At 37.0% G+C, this 12,517-nt stretch overlaps 1 protein-coding gene across 12 annotated transcripts in view; it reads left to right on the top strand.

Moving 5' to 3' along the window:
• Positions 1–12,517, top strand: part of FABP6 (fatty acid binding protein 6) — a 45,863-nt gene that overhangs the window by 21,377 nt on the left and 11,969 nt on the right. The window contains exon 3 of one of the 12 annotated variants that reach the window (XM_033006407.2): positions 5,816–6,068. The exons of the other annotated variants lie outside the window; for them this stretch is intronic. The gene's annotated coding sequence lies outside the window, so the exon portion shown is untranslated. The remainder of the gene's footprint in view (positions 1–5,815; positions 6,069–12,517) is intronic. 12 annotated transcript variants of the gene reach the window in all.

The raw sequence follows: 12,517 nt of genomic DNA on the forward strand, positions 1-12,517 counted from the left end.
GCCCTTGGAATTTTTCCCAATATTTTTTACCTGGCACTGTCCCTTTATGTATATTTCATAATATGGCCTACCCTGTACTTGCAGGCATAGAACAGACTTTGCAACTGTCTCATGTATGAAATATGGAAGCTTTAAATGCTTGTGTAAGCCACTATATTAGAACAAAGTAGTATCTTATAGTTCAAAACACTGATGTCTATTTTGGTATGTGGTAATTGGGGAAATTTCATACTATTTATCTGTTTTTTCATCATGGGTTCATATAATATGTTCAAGTTTCTTAAATTTTTATATCTCTGGTACAGTAAAATTTTTGTAATTATAAGGGCTTTTTCCTCTATGGCATAAATTTAATGTAAAAGGTATTCATGATGATCATTACGTTTTTCCTTCAGAATAAAATCAAATTGGCTGATTAGTGCAAGCTTGGACCAGTGATAGACCAGATAAATACTTCTACATTCAGATTGGAGGCCAGAAATTCTTTGTCATATCAGTAGAGAAACTGTACTTACAGTTTGACTATAGTTTTGCTTTTTCTACACCAATCTCAGTTTGAATTTCTGAAGTCACCCAGGGTGAGTCAGACCTGGTCAAGCTAAAATAAGCTCTTGAATCATTCCCAAATGCTGGAAAAAATGAGTCAATTCAGAGAGCTAAGCAAGTAGAGACAGTCATTACAGGCCTAAAGCAACCACAAAGCTTTGTACGTTCAATGGGAGAGAAGGTCCACCCAGTGAGTCGAAGTTGAATACAACTGGATTTCAGGGCTTTTCTGTTAGCAGAGCTGCTGAATGGCCAGAAGAGAGATATGAGAGCTGTGAATGGGGAGGAAAAACGGACTGATGCTTATGTTATGAGATTGGTTTCGGATTAATGTAAAGCAATAAACCCAGAAGGTAATACGTTTGAGCTGTGGCTTGAACTTGAATGTTGTTTTGAGGGGAAACTAGGATAATTAACAACATGGAAATAGGCAGTGGACTTAGGGCAGGTGATGATGCTGTGACACATCTTACACAGTGAGAACACAATTCCTTGCATTCATTACCATTTTTGTTGCCCACCGTATTGGCATGGGTACACATATTGCAATTAATAACTGTGCTTTCTCAATAGTTCTGGGAAAGTCTGTGCTACTGTCATATACCACAGGGAGTAGTTACTCTTTTGCACAAACTGCTGTTAGCTGTGGGAAAACTTCTCATGCAAAGATCTAGAAAACAGGAGAATTTGATACAACACAGTAACACATCAAAAGTCATGTTTAAACGTACTTTATTTTTTGACAGTACTGCTTCATGGCTGTTCATTATCATAGGGAAAATACAGTGCATGTGCGGAGTCAAGAACTGAGAAGAGTTCCTATAATGTAGACTTGACTCTCTGAGTGTGGCTACAAAATTTGGTGAAAATACCTTATATAAAGGCAGGACCTCAATGATAATTTTAATTTACAGTCAGGTATGTACCAAGACAAAATCCTTTTCTTTTAGCTCTTTTCTCTTCATTTGTAGCCTATTGCTGCTACCTCATTACTACACTGTTCTTTGCTAGTGCAGTAAATCTGGAGACCTAATGGTGCACAAGCCCCTTTGAGGATAGCACTGACTTTTAAAATATTCATTTCTATGCGGATCAGGGATATCCCAGTCTGGCTGTAATCAGAGGAAGAAGGAAGGAGACAAATAATCACTGAACATGACTGTTTAGGGAGCAATTTCTGTCAAAAAAACAATCAGCAGCAAAGGTGGATATGAGCTGGCCTTGCACCCCCAAGCACAAGTAAGAGTGATGTGGGCTTGTTTGATAGCCATAATAGTATAATTGCTTCTTTCTGTTCCTTCATCCTCTAGCCAGCTGCTTCTCCTCCACTATGCGGAAATGCCTGTTGTTTCTGCTAACTGCTGAGTAATGTCGGGCTAGTGAAAGGTGCCAGACTGACAGCAGTGTGATCTGCACTTCTTTGTTTATAGCCAGGGTGAGGTATATCACCAGACCTGACAGTGCCCCTTGCTATACTGGTGAGATACACCTCTGACCTGCAGGGAGAAATCACGAACCAGAGAATCCTTAAGGGCAGTTCAGTTCTTGGTAACTTTTTTGTTGGTCAGAATGGTGCCAGCTGTGGTGGTGAATTGCATGTTCTGGAACACCAGTACAACTTTGCTTCCAGCCAGTGATCCAGACGGACATCAGCTCATAGACTGAGTTATTCCAAATGGAATAGACCTTTGTGCTATGAAATCAGTTTACAGCAAGTCTCCAGCCACTGGGAGTTGAACTGACTACCAAATTTATCTCAGCCAGGCTTAATGAACAGTCATCAGGTAGTAATGATCCTACCGATCTTGATTTAAATGTAAGTTATAGCAGGGGTTGGATTCCATATCCCTAGAGTAATTTCTTGTGCCATCCAAACCTCATCAAAGTGTCTTGGTGAAAATGATTTAAGCTAATATGTTGTACTGCATGTTGGCAAGCAGCTAAGGGAATCCGTGTATTGGTTACTGTGGCTCAGTGGTAATGTGTTAACTCACAATAACTTCATTGTGTGCCTCAGTCCTGGGTTTTATTCAGACAGAGGCATAACTCTAGGCTTTTTTTTTTTTTTTTTAATATCAGGATAACAATACTAGCAAGGTTGTGTCCATCAGTGCCACCTTCAGTGGGTAAACTCCAGGTTATTTTTTTTGAAGAGAGATATTTAAACATTCATTATCATAGTGAAGAAAAAAAACAACCAAACAAAAATTATAAAAACTCGTATCTGACCCTGTGTGAAAAAATAATACAGAGGGCACAGCAACTCCAGAGCTGGTTCAGCCAAGCAATGTCACATAAAGCTCTCTTTAATTTTTTATTTGGATCATGTCTGTATGTAGGTCACGATGACTTAAAAGAGAAGGCACTGACCAGACAAAAACAAACCTTTCAAAAAAATACCATTGCTTTAGGAGAAGGATTCTTTCTCAAACAGAAGACTGAAAATTAGTACTGAAAGAATTTCACTGTTCACTGCTATTTCAGTTAGTTGTGATTCCAGTTACCAGTGACTGAGCAGAGGGGGACCTGCAGTGGTTGTGTTCTCAGCTTGCCTGTCTCCTGCTTGTAAGCTTATCCAGTGCGCAGCAGCAAGATGCTCAGAAGCTGGTTCAAGCCATTTCTCTTCCTGAATTTTTGTGTTGAGATGACCCCATATAAATCATTTCTAGCTTGATCATCCTTCCTAGGAATAAAGAGATGTGAAACTTCTCACTGCAGCTCCCCATACTGGTCTACATTTCTGCTTTTCTTCAGTCCCTAATTATGGGGTCTGGACAAAAACCTCTCCTGCTGCTTCCACCCTTGTGAACATCATTCAGTGGCCAACAGCCACCCTAGTGATTCTGTGCTTTTCTGCAAGAATTACTCCTTTATGCAGGGACCCACATAGCCCATACATCTTTACTGAGCAAACTACTTTTCAGCTTTGAGGAGCTGAAGAGTGGAGGGAAAGCAGATCTTCTATCTAGCCCTTTGGTCAGCCTTTGTGCAAGCACAAGAATAGCATCATGTAAGAATAATCTAATAAGTGTTTCTTCTAGGAGAGGAAGCTGGAGGCAGTGATGCATCTGTGAAGAGTTGGGGCACAGAAGGTCTAAATGCCTCTGGCCAAAGAGCTCTTAGTGACACTTGGGTTACAAGCAGTAATGCTGTGTGGCAACAGTGCAGATTAAAAAAAAAAAAAAAAAAAAAACAAACACAAAACCTAGGTATAAACTGGGCCTAGGAGTACAAATCACTTGTAGAAAAGCTGCATAGAAATGCAGATTGTTGTTTTAGAAATAAACAGTGGGAACCAATAGATTCTCCTTGGCTTTAAAATCCATATTATGCACCCGGATTTTGTATCGCAGTCCATGCATGTGTGATTAACAAAATTTAATTATTTTTTTCTGTGTCAGTCCCTGGAGATAGCAATAACTTTAAGGCATTGTGCAGCAGTGGATGTGTATTTTTATAGTGAATCATCTTTTCACAAAGATTAGGACTTTTGAGACAAATATGCTCTCAGAGGATGATGTTCTTCCACCAAAAAAAAAAAAACAAACCAACATTTTTTTGTTTATTTTGAATGAATGGTCTTTTTGATACTTTTTTTTTTTTAAGATTTTCAGCATTTCTTTGAATTTTCTTCAATATTTTCAAAAGATTGTGTTGATTTTATCATTTTACCAAATTACTGTTATAAAGCCATCATTTAATTACTGCATTTTCTAGTAAACTAAGAGTTTTGGTAAACTAACTTTGTCAAAGCTCATTTGCATTGTAGTAAACAAAAAAAAAAATCAAGGTGATTGACACTATTTGAATCCTTGGTAACGGAATTAACTTTATAAGTGGTTTAAAACATTTGAAAATTATTTTCCAGGTTTGTGCCAAGTACAACTTTTGAGAGAGATGGGGCAAAGGAGTGGAATCTGTTTCATGCTTGTATTTTCCTACTATGTTGTGAGTTTCATTTGTGGACAAAGGACATTTTTCATTTGGCTTAGTGGCCAAGGTAGAAATGGTCAATTATATTGTCATAGACTCAGAATTTATGTTGGAAGGGAATTCCATAAGTCATCTAGTCTAAGCCCTCACTCAAAATGTGTCTAGGTAAAGGCATGATGCCTTAAAGTTTAAATGGTCAGGGCCATCTCTACTCGAGTCTTGACCAGTGTCAAGGATGGAGAGTCCCTAACCTCTCTGGGCTACCTGTTCCAATATTTCACCAGCTTCATGGTTTTAAAAAAAAGAAATCATAATAGCTAATAGAATTTCTCATATTCCCAGTTGTGTCTGTTGTTGCTTCTCTTATCACCATGCCTCCAAGAAGTGTCTGACTCCATCTTCTTTCTTTCCTCTAGTGAAGTAGTTGTGCAGTAAGGTCTCCTCTTTGTCTTTATTTCTTAAAGCTGAAAAGACCCAGTTCTTTCTATCTCCCCTCACACATAGTACCCTTAACTATTAGCATTTCCACAGGTGGCAAGAAACAAGCTAGGCATAAAATGTGGGCAAACCAGAGATTTAATCCTCCAAGTATAGCTTTAGTTGCTGTTAATTATGAAGTGTTTTATTGCCAATTCCAGTGTTGCTCAGCAGGAGACATGCTCCCATTTTATATTAGCTCTATTTTATTCCATATGTTAGCCTTCTTTCCTGTCTTCTTTCCTCTGTTTCAGCATTTTTTCTCCCCTGTCCCGTCTGCCAAAATGAAAGTAATGAAATAGTTAATATTGGTATGTAAAGCATCACTGATTTGCATGAGCCTAAGGTTTAAAGGAGATGAATAGAGCAGGATAAATGATATTTCTCTTCAAACAATTGTCTCAGCCTGACTGATTTACAGGCTCCAGAATACAGCAGGATAGTGATTCATATCCAGCATACCCTTGAAGACTATCCCCTAATCACAACAGATGACAACAAACTCAACAATCATATGAGGAGGTGAGAGCTCATTTTCAAAAGTGCTAAGCAGTAGTGGACCCACAGACATCACTCGCTGAGCTTGAGAAAAATACTGGCTCAATTTCTCTGGTCTTTGCAACATATTATTTGTAAAGGACATTGACAACTTCAAGAGAAAAGTGTGCTAGAACTATAAAGCATTAGTAACTAATAATCACAAAGGGCTGAAGAAATTTATATTTCAATCTTTGGACACAGACCATGCAGTTCAATACCATATCAGAATATCCTCATCACACTGCTCTCTGTATTAGCAAGTTGAGAGGGATTTTTATGATAAAGCCTGATCTTGCCTTCATCCTGTCTTTGCATGCAGGAATCATTATCATGGCTTATTCTACATGAAGAATACTGCATTCTACCAAGAAGCAAAATGGAAAAACCAAGCACAATGAAAGCAAAAGACAGCCCACCTTGAACCAAGGCAACTTATGTTGCAAGGCAGTCCTTAGCAACCTGAAGCCAAACAGAGCTCCTTTGTGTTAACAGAGTAAACTCAAGCAAAGATGATTATGGCTTGTTTACAGAGTCTGGTCAGGTGCTTCTAGCAAAAAAAAAGAGCTTTGAAGGTGGGTGGTAGACTTGCTGCTAAACAAGTGCAATGTAACATTTTCAATCAATATATTTCATAATGTGCCTATATCTTGAATTTTGTAACTACAACAAATTCCAGTACCATGCAGAAAGAGCTTAAGTATTTTGGTTTCTTTAAATCACCTGTCTTTTACAACACAAGCTGCAACTAGCCTTATAAGCCACACATTTTGGCACAGAAGTCCATCTGTGGCATACTGGAACGTTTATTAAGCTAAGAAGCAGAATTAAAGCGTTATCACTAGATGGCAGCATGGTTTATGACACACATGTGTCTACCTGATTTTCAGAGTCTGCTTTGAAAAGCCATGGCTACTCTGGAGAAACAGGCAGAAATTCAGACTGATTTTAGAACCACCTCAGCATGTTTACCAGGGGAGTCACAAGGATAATCCTGGACCTAAAATTCTGCATTAATGGTGGATGCAACTGGTTTTTAAACTTTGTGCAAATTTTGTCAGAGCATTTTCTGTCTGAGGAAACAGAATGTTGGGAAGTTGGCACTTATCCAGTCACTGAACTAAATATCCAAAGTTTTAAGCATCCTGAGAATGTTAAGTGATCTGATGTTACCAAACTGAGCCATTCAAAAATGCAAGTTAAGGTTAAAAATGAAGTTTTAAATAAAAAACCACGATTGTCACTGTTTAGGTTTTTTTGTTCCCTGCTGTTTTCCCCTCATTTAGGAGGGAAACAGCTGTTGTTTGGTACTAGGAAGTAAAGAAACTTCTAAGTGGAAGTTAGGATTTTGAAGTTTCCTTTTGATTCTGGAAGGAAGCCATGAGAGAAATATTGCTTATTCCAGGGTTTAAGACAAAATCACAGCTGTTAACAGCACAGTCTCATTTTCCCAGCTCTACATCAGTGTTATTTGATTAATAACAGCAAATTTATTGCTGACCAACTCAAGAATAAATAAAACCATTGAAGAGGGACATTACAGGCTAGTTATAATAAAAGCAGTTAATAAAAGAAGCAGGTGCAAATATCTACTTGTTTTGGAGATGGTAAAGAAATGGCATATAAGATTTATGAATTTTCTCTGCTGCAAAAGTGTATTTATTTCTCCTGTTAAATGTATCTAAGGAAATATAAACAATTTCAGATTGTTGTAAAATATGCAGTGAGATGCTACTGTGAATCATACACATCAAGGCATAGCTGAAACCCAGAAAAGTAATTATATGCAAAGAAAACTGGCTTTTCTCATATTTCAAGAAAAGAAATGCATCCTTCTCTGCTTTGTAGGTTTTCAAACTCTTTCTGTTCTTGCACAATTAACTCACATCAGTATTTTCCGTATGGCAGTAGCATAAGAAAAATTCACTCAAATACTGATTTCTCATGTCTGCCTTTGAGATTCTTTAAGACAAAATCCTTGTCGACTTGGATTACTGGGGTAGCAAATAGTTTATCACCATCACCAGACAGCTGTCTGTTCCTTCAAACTCTTTTCTTCAGGTGAAAGAATAGAGAAAAAGCTTGAGAGAGTAAAGGAGATGGGAGGGAACAAGTAACTATGACTTTAAAATATAAGAAAAACTCAACAGCAAAACAGATGTGCCTTCAAAAAAAAAAAAAAGTATCTAGATTTAATATTCCTTTTAACAGAGATTCAGCATCTGCAACTGAAGGAATCCTTTTGGAATAGCAGAATTAGAATTTAACTGTGCATGGGGTTTATGTGCACAAATAAAGCAGCAGGCTTTACAAGTGCAATAGAAGGAGGTTAATGCACTTCAGGAAAATCAGTGGAGGTATCGGGCAATGTGCTGAAGAAACCATTATATCTAAAAGATGTAGAGGTGTGTATTGTTTTAACAGACAGCAGTGAATCAGGATTTCTGGCTATTAATCCTATCTCATATGACCAGGGGGCAAATTACATAATCTGTATTTAAAATACAGTACTATTGCTTTAATGATGGAAGGCTGGGGAGCAGCAATCTGGGAAAGCAGGATGCATAATAAAGTATGCTGTGTTTATTCCATGCATACTGAACTCTGAGTAACCCTTGCAGTAGAAGGAGTTCCCCTGGCAGGCCAAGTGGGAAATTTGGCCTTTCTTTAGCTCTTCAGCTTTGTGTATTTGCTTCAGTAACCATTGATGATCCAGATACAGAGATGTTGACATTACAGAAGTAAAGATGCATGAAAATAAGCAAGTTGTGAAATTGCAGTATCTTAAAAAAAAAAAAATAATAATGTCTTCCATGTTGGAAATACAAAAATATTGTATTGGCGTTTTCAGTAGAAACAGTCTGTTTCAAAATCAAAATATGTGTTTCAATTTATTGGAATGACCTAGAAGGTTTTTTTCCAAAACATACAAAATACCTATCTGTATTTCTACATGGGGAATTTTCTTATTGAAGCTGAAAGTTAACCCTTTGCTCAGCACCCATTGCTAGCCTGAATATTTCATCATACGTATCATGGAGTAAACTGCAATATATTAAAGAAAATGTTCTGAGTATCCCAAACTAGAGGGAAAAGGTGAAGGGAGTAGGACTGCTATCAAAGTACTGTTATTAAAAGGCACTTATATATAATGCATTAATGGATTTGAAAACAAATGTTTCAGATGTTTTAAAAATGTGCTTGCTTTAAAGCAAAGAAAAAAAAAATATTTGTCTTTTTTCCAGTATCTATTGTGATTAGAAAGAAATCCAGAAGCAACATGGTATGTAAAAATATTATTCCACCAAAAAATACAAACTTTTTTATATGTAAACTGTGTATAAGCTTGCATGTTGAACAGAGATAATGTAATTCAGCATCTACACTGCAAGTTTGAAATATTTTCTAAGGAGGCAGCTTTAGTTATACATTTGATAAAACTAGATTGGCTGTGGATATGGGAACAATTTAGACTCGATGTAGTGCTGGGGTTATTTGAGACCCTTACATGTGTCTCTAAATTGCTGTCACTCTTTCAGCACACTGGTTCCTTAAAATAAAAGAAAAATAAGGAAATTACAAGATCCTAATGTGTTTGATCTTCCTTGAAACAATACTTAAAACAAATGAGTTTTCCTTTAAACAGTATAAGGCAGAAACAGAGACAAGTGGAAAAATCTCATGTCCCCATGCTTCAAAATGTGGTTATTTTATTAAACAGCTCCTTACTACATGAAGAAATCTTTTGTGTTAAATAAATATGACACCAAGTTGGGCAAAATCCTGAACACCTTCAATTCCTGTTAGATTCTCAATTAATACAACAAAATACATTGTCTCACAAGACTAAATAGTAATCTTCTATCAAGTAGATAATGATTGTTGTTAAAAATCCATAATTTCCTTCCTTATTGCCCATAGTCTACACACCAGTAGCCTATGCTTAATAAGCCAATAATGTGAGTAAAATAGAGAAAGGCAAAGAATTTGTTTATAATTTCCTTTTTTAAAGAACTTTACATTTTCAATGTTCCTTATATCTCTGTAGAGTTTTAAAACCTTTTCCATATAGCAGATAGCACTTAAAAATTTATTTATTGTTTTATAACATGATTTGTTTGGGAGGAAATGGAGCAAGTCTTAGCAGAATTCCTACAGAAAAATAAGTTAGAACATGGTGTTATGTATTGATCTTTGCTGACTTAAGCAAACTTTGTTGAAGGCAAGCTCTGTGCAGCATTTCTCTGAGAAAGCCCAAATCAACATCATGTACACTAAACTATCAGTTGCTTAGTTTCTTAGGTGGAATAAAGCATTCTGTGATTATTACATTGCAGTGAATGCTGCCTGCTAGAATGCAATCTTAGGGCACTGCGGAAGAGGTATGTGAGAAGTAGAAATAACTGTAAAACATGCAAGTTGGTTCAGTGCATATGAAAATGAAAGCTCTAGGACTGGTCTCAGCAGTCTATTGTGAGTCCAGCTATCACGAGAGGCCTGCTGCCACCAGAGCCCATGCAGAACTCCAGTTCATTCTGTAGAAGCAGAATAAGTTCCTGAAACAGAGTCCTACTTTCATCCCATGTTCATCCTGCTGCCTTCTAAGCCTAATTTGAATAAATGACTGTACAAATTTTCTAGGTAACTGTAGCTGTAGAGAGGAGTCTTCCATAGCATAATACCTTCCAAATAAATTGTGGCCAAGAAAGAATTTGATTTTTTTTTTTTCCTTGGTGGTAATGCTGGTGTATGGTGGTGACAGCCTATTTCATTCAGTTACCCTCCCTGCTATCAGTTCCCACTAATTTTAAATGCAGGTACAATGAACATTCATTTTTATATTGGTATGTAGCTTTTTTCCCCGCTTTTGGTGATGACTGAGGATTGCTTGGAAGACCACAACCATGTGACGAACGTCTCCAAATTAAACTAGATTACACTGAAGATAAGCTCCCATTTGGAGCTATGTTGTCCTGATGTGTCAGCAAGTACAGTCATATAGACACTATCAAGTAATAAAATCTTTACAACACATCACATGAACTGTGTAGATAAAGGGGAGATGACTATTGGGTTTTGGTCAGAAAAGTTGAAACAGGAATTGTAATGATTCCTGTCTTCAGGGTTATCAGTTACTAACTTTATTAGAACCATAGTTACTTTCTGTTAGGGACTTTTGGTATAAATGCATGGAACAAAGAAATATGTAAAGATAGTAGCTTTAACTCAGTTTACTTTTACCAGAAGACTGCAGATAAAGTTGAATTATATCTTTCATTTTAGCAACTTTTAAAAAATTGTCTGTACTAGACTGAAACCATTGAGGTTCAAAATGTTCCATAGTGGCTCTTAATTCAAATATCATATTTTAAAGAAATCTTAACAGTTTTCTGTGAGTCAAATTGATAGTAACCAAAATTAGTTTCACTGTGCATTTTCAGATTACATGAATCAAAACTGACGTAACAAAAAAATCTTCAAGTCTTCTGTTATAGTCATTACTAAAACTTAAAAATCAAGATTGATTCCTGTTTCTGCTATCAGTCCCCATTACCATTGAACTGGATGCAATTGATAACATTTAGTATAAGAGAACTAATTAAAGGGAAGAATGCTGAAGAAAGGTAGGAACAATTAGATTCACAAGAATTGCTGGTATCAATCTTACTGTAAAACCAAAACATTTTGGTATGTCTGTTAGTGATCTTAGTTTAAAAGGTGGAAAGTGTACCAATGAAACTTGTTTCTGAGCTGGAATATATTATAGGTCACAGTCACCTCTGTTACAAAAAGGTTACCTGAAAATGAAGTAAGTAAGGAGGAATATTTGGATAGTAAGAGGAAGAAAAAATCTGTCATTTCAGAAGTGTCTAACAGTTTGGCCTGGCTAGCAAAAAAGAAGATTTAACTGTTCTCTAAATGAGTTTGGGGTAAACTCAGAGAAGAGTTCTACTTAAGAGAAGGGGCAATGCTGGCACAAGTACAAACAGGCTTAGAATATATCCATGCATTAATTTAAACTAGAAATTGAAAGAAGATTTTACATACCAGGGAGTAAACTGCCTGCTACAGTAACAAAGACAAGAAATTGGATAGAGTGCTATCAGTTCTAAAAGAGACTGAAATGATAACAGAGATATCCCTCACAGTTCTTTGTTTTGGTGCTTCTGAATCCTGGAGTGCTGATTTGATTTACTTGTGTTGGACTCTGAAAAGACAATAGGAAATAATGAGTTCAGAGAATTTGTACTGAGCCATCAGCTTGCAGAAAATTTGTTTGGTGAACCTGAACTAGGCACACATCACTAGCTCAATTAGCATGAGCATATTCTGCTTTTCTTCTCCAGAGCCTTGATTACAGTTATCTGTTTGAACTTCTTTATTCCTTTAATATAGGTCATGAAGTATAACTCACATCATGTTTACAATGAGCATTTTTCAGTGGCATAGCCACCTTGTGCTTATATTCCACCAGCTGCTTGTTCCCTTTTCCATGCCAATACTTGCATTATGCCAGTACAGCTGTTTGTGTGATCATGCAAATAACTGGATCAGAACACTGGTCCAGCTGAAAAATACATTTTTATTTTATCTGTGGTATTTTTAATTCAAATCAGGCTCTCACTCTGTTTGTTACACTACTTCATGAACGGTTGTGCTAGCACAAAGCAGGAGGTGACTCAAGAACAACTAGCAATCACCTGAGCAATTTGAGCAGCACTGTCATATCCTCTGCCTGCTCTTGGCCGCTCTATGATTTGCAGTCACTACCAGGCCAATAAAAGGGCTACATGATGATGATGGTGGTGCCATTTGTCTTCCCTTCTTCTCTCTTGTCCCTCCTGTTGTACTGGCAGAGGGCCTGACATTGCAATTGAGATAGTTCAGAGAACCACAGCAGCTGAAAACTGATGAAACCACCTGACAACTAAGCGCTTCTTTTTTCTAATTTTTCTCCTTAGGTTTAGTTTTCTGTCTTCTTAGTTGACCAAGCCAGACCTCAGCAGCCCCATTGAGCTAGCAC

Source organism: Tyto alba, unplaced genomic scaffold, assembly GCF_018691265.1.
Source record: "Tyto alba isolate M040663 unplaced genomic scaffold, T.alba_DEE_v4.0 Super-Scaffold_17, whole genome shotgun sequence".
NCBI lineage: Eukaryota > Metazoa > Chordata > Aves > Strigiformes > Tytonidae > Tyto > Tyto alba.